Source organism: Phalacrocorax carbo, chromosome 2, assembly GCF_963921805.1.
Source record: "Phalacrocorax carbo chromosome 2, bPhaCar2.1, whole genome shotgun sequence".
Classification (NCBI taxonomy): domain Eukaryota; kingdom Metazoa; phylum Chordata; class Aves; order Suliformes; family Phalacrocoracidae; genus Phalacrocorax; species Phalacrocorax carbo.
Window position 1 is genome coordinate 77,953,200 of NC_087514.1, and position 5,311 is coordinate 77,958,510.

Consider the following 5,311-nt stretch of genomic DNA (forward strand, 5'->3'; position numbering starts at 1 on the left):
AACACAATGTTCAGGATATCACCTTGTTGCAGAAGTTAGTTGGTGCACTTGAAGCCTGAGAAGCCACAGGAAACATGAGTTTAGGGAGTGGTTCTCAAGAGCCTCCCAGAGAGATTTCCAGGTTGAGGGGCCCTGGAAAAAATTCAGGGCAGGCTGCCAGAAGTCCTGCTGCTGAGTTCCTAAGGATACTTTTTGCCCTCCAATATGCTAGTATTTTCCAGAAGAAAAACATCCTATAGACTGTTTTGTAGACGGGTATTTTTTTATTTTTATTATTAGAAAGAAATTGCTATGGTCTCTTTGGTGCTCGGTCATCCTGTTCATCAACATTTTGATGTGAAATTCCTCTCCTATGATCTTGTAATGAAACAACTAGCTCAGGATGCCTTCAGATCTGCCAAGGACCTGTAGACTTTCAGAAGACTATTTTGGGTGGGATACAATTCAGCCAGTAGCTGTTGGTTTAGGTCCGGCTACAAAGAATCGCAGAAGGACCTTACAAGACTGAGCAACAGGGTAATAAAACAGGAAATGAAACTCAATAGAGATAAAAGTGATTTATGTGAGGAAAAATAACGCTAACATCACAAGTAAAACAACAAGTTCTCAATTGCTGCTCAGAACATAATAATGAGGTTATGACAAGCAATTCCGCTGAAACATCAGCTTGATATTTAGTAGCACTAAAAAATGGCAACCAGACAGCTGGAGGACAGAAGAGAGAGCACACATGTGCACAGATGCCGCATCCTAAGCACCGTGCGCAGTTCTGGTTCCCCCACCTGGAAAAGGACATAAAAAATGAGAAAAGTTCAGAAAAACTTGATAAAGATGATGAAGGATTTGGAGTATTCTCCATACAGGGAACAAACACGTAAGTTAGGACTCTTCAGCTTGGAAAAAAGATGACTGATAAGGGCTATAACAAGAAGACAATAAAATCACAAGTGTCTTGAAGAAACTAGTCAGTAACCAGTTGCGCGTTTTCTCTTCCAATGCAAGTGGGGATCATTGAATAAAACTATTACAAGCCAAAACAACCAGAAGGAGGTAACACTTCACACAACAGGTGGGATCTTGGGGTTCCCTACCACAGGATGTTATGAGTGCTAAAAGTTCACATGGTCTCGGGGAGTGGTTGAAAAATTAATGGAGAAGAAATATACAAAGGATCATTAAACCCAAAGATGACATTTCTGGTCCAAGAAATCCCTGGAGTCTGGGAGAATATTCTGGGCAAAGATCACTGTATGTTTGCCCTGTTCTTGTAAAAATGTTGGCCACTCTTCATACCGGTTTTCCCCTTAGGAACAGGCAAAAGTCCATTGCTAACACACCTGAAAGCCTTTGAGCTACACAAAAGGAAAACTGGGGAGGAGTCAATAATTTCAAGGGACAACAAAAGGAAAACGGGAGCGGAAGACGCAAAGCATCAGGAATACAGAGGGGTATACAGGTGAGGCGGGAGCGTACAGCCACGATCCCGAGGGATGGTTTAGTGACCGAGTGCTTAGAGTTACCCATCCTGCCAAAGCCATGCATGGGTAACTCATTTAAAGAAAGGAGGATTATAGGCAAATATCTATGTAGCCCACAGCCCGCTTAAAGGTACCTGAACAGGAATACCCAGTGCAGAAGTAAGAAACTGCAATTTGTAACACAAGCAGCCACACCATAGGAATTAAGTCAAAAAACAACACTCAGGTTTGTTTAAGAAACGCAGAGCAACAAATTAAATAGTAATTAAATACAACCATACGTTTGATACAAGAACCAGTGGTTGGTGTGGAAAATCCCCTGGAGTGCCAGAGGTGCGGACGCCCTGCGAGCAACGCTGCACCTTGAGGGTACGCACAGCGCTGCGCTGCTCTCGGTCGTCCCTCCGCAACGGGCCCCTGCCGGTGCTCGTCGCAGGCAGCAAGGTGCCTCGCACCCCCGTGGGGGCTGCAGGTCCCCCCACGCCGCTCGCTGGCTGACTTTCCTGAACGCCAGCTGCAAAGCGGAGCGGCACAAACACGCAGTGCCATGAGCGCACCAGCCAACTTCACCACGACGTTTGTTGGGGATAACAGAGCTGCCGTTGTATCCGTGCCCCTTTGCTGGGGGTTGTTTACAAGATTTGTCCTGGGCAGAGAGCAGGGCAAGACGGCGTGCCCAGCTCAGCCCCGGCAGCAACGCGGCACGAGCACACCGCTGCTTGTTTTCCAGGCTGGAGTTTTCCCACTGCAAGAAAGAAACACACCGATTTCCCTTTGCTGCATCCTCAGGGGTTGTTACAGGAGATAAACTGCTTTATTTTACTGCTAAGACTAAATTCGAAGTTTATAGGCAGGAATTTTTTCAAGGGGTCTGTATACTTTGAGAAGTCTCATTGACTTTGAATAGGATTCAGACATTTAAGAAAAAAATAAATGACCCTGCTGGCACTAGATTATGGTATATTAATTTTGCAGTGAACTGAAGTATGAAAATTCTAACAAACTTCCAAAGCAATGACTAACATTAGGTGAATAGTGAAGAAGAAGCTACAAAGGAGTAACCCACATGGTGTTTCCCCTCCTTTTCTTTCCGTGTTTTTAAGTCAACAGATCATTTTCTGAAGGCTCCAGCAGCTTCCCCAGACGGCTTCTCTAAGCAGAACATAAACAGACTATTCATTTAGATGCAAGAATTTTTTTCTTGTTTCCCCTCTATCACATATAAACCCCCTGCCATTAGTGTAAACATGTACAGTCCCATGTTCCTAAAAAACAGCATTATCTAGACAAATTTCACATTTAATAGGGACTGCTTACAAGGATGGACTTAACTCGTGAACTTCAAACCTGGTGATTATTAAGACTTCCACATTCTCAAACTTATCATGACTGCGTATCACTCTTCTTTCTTTTAAATTGTTCGCAGGAACCCACGTTCAAAACCGCCCAAGAGGAGGTTCAGCCACCTGACCATCAGAGCCGCAGCAGCACACAGCTCAGTAAAGACAGACAAACGAAACACAGCCCATTTCATCAGGCTCCCAGCCTGGGAAGCTAGGACAGCGTTTTCAGCTGCTACCAAGAGCTTTGGGCATCTTCCTTTCTGGCAATCAAGGCAAGAGTAACTGGGACAGAGCAACTGGTGTAAGCAAATGCGCAGTAGTTTTAAAAAAAAAAATAAATTCTGCAGCCTCTGGGTTGGTTTTTTTTTTTTTGAGATATGGCGTAAAACTGCTGATCAGCACAAGAAAATTAGACTCCCAGTCCCTTGGCTGAGATCTCCCATTTGCACTTGACAGGAAAAAAAAAAACCACTCCAAAAAGTCAAGAGCAAAGCAAAATTTCATAGATGTGGGAAAATGGGACTACTCAAAGGATTTAAAATGATGCAGATGCGGGCTCTTATTCTATTATAAGTCTAAGGTATACCCGATTTCAGTCAATTTATGATCCAAGAACCTACTTTTCTTTAGCTCCCAGATAAAAGCTTTCTACTCTCATTTTAGTCTGCCAGTGGTAAGCTCAGTCAAAAAAAAAAAAAAATCAGGACATTTCCTATACAGCTAGCTTTTTCCTGATTTAATTGTCTGGATTGTCTGTATCAACAAGTGTTCTTATCAGCTTAACTTGTCACAAAATTGTATCCTTAGCAGAGTCACTGACTGAAACGAAGCTTAAACTGCTGCTCAGGGACAACAGTAGATACTGTGACAGCAGGCATAATTCAAAAGAAATTCTGGTTTCTTCACATAAGTTTTAACACCTGACCTTCTGAAAATTTATGGAGATCATTGAAGCATAAAAAGATCAGATGGATTAAAATCAGTCATCCTCAGGGTTGGCTACTGTGGACTGTTACAGTGATGAGGACTTAAAAATGACACCAGTCTTCCACCTTTCTTCCATTTCAAATGCCCAATATATCAGAAAAAATGCAAAGATATGGAACCCAATGTTTGGTTTCATGCTTGAAATTTCAAGTTACTATAAATTTTTTCCTCATCTACTTTAAGAATTATATTTTGCATATACCTCCATACAGAAGAAAATTCTGCTGTGCTGCTCTTCAGCCTAAGGAGCTGCCAGAAAAGAACCTGTCCAACTGCAGCTCCCGATTCAAAGAACAAACCCAAACCTTAGCAAAATACAAGGGCAAGAACTGATTTTTTATTAACCTATTTTATGGACTCTCAAGAGGAAAATGAGTCCTGTCAATGGTTCTTCACTGCCTGAGACTCATACCTTATCAGAGGACATTGCATTATTTCACTTTTACATCTCTCCCTCATGAATACTCCCTTTGATGAAGTAGTTCAAGGGCAGGCATCAGAAAGTCTGGTGTAGCAATGTACAGCAAACGGATCCAAGCCACAATAGGACCTCATCAGTAAAAAACACACAGTGTAAAATTTAGTTTGACAAGCAACACAAATATTTGCATCACCATGGTCCTAGTGGAGGACAATGCCGTGCACCACTGGTCACTTTCCTTTCCGGTCAACTTGATACAAGTACAAAGAATATTGCTGAAACTAAGCCACAAAGGATGGAATTTATAATATAAGTTTCTGAGGTAGCCAACTTTTTAAGTCAGATTAAGTAAATTATCCTTTTGGACTTAAATAACCTCTTTTAAACATCTACTATACAACAATACATATACCACCACCCTTTTTTTTTTTAAACTATTATTTCAGCTATAAACAAGTATCTTGCAAAAATTCGAGATGACTCCCACTTGAAGAAATGACAGAGGAACAGATGACAGCAGTAGTTCTGAGGGACAGTCACAGACTTTTAAACAGGCATATTTCAAGATGTGTTTGAGGCATGCTCAGCATACCTGAAGATCTAGTTAAGGACATTTATGAGCTGTGCCTGTCAAGCAATTCAGCACTCTGAAGAATCTCAGACATCAGTCTCAGGCAAAAATGCATTCTGCATTTTTTTTTCCAGAATGCTGTGCATGGTTTTATTTTGAATAAATGTTAAGCGGGTTGTTAGTTAGATAGTATATGTGCATTCGTATGCATACTCACACTGATTCCCCTATCCATTAATGAACCAGTGTAAGTAGTAATCAGATTGCATGGGAGGTGGGGTAAGCAATCTTACCAGAAATAATGTTCTAGAACTTGCACGCTTCGAATGAAACCCTGTTTTTTTCTTCTGAAGGAATCCGTGACCAGCTACACAGGCAGTTTATTCGTCCATTATCATTATTCCCTTTCAAATACGGGCTTTAGATTTTATTGGTGCATGGTCCATTGCCAGCAACAGACACACAAACCCACCAGTAATATGGAGCTTAAAATGGTAAAAAGACGACACAC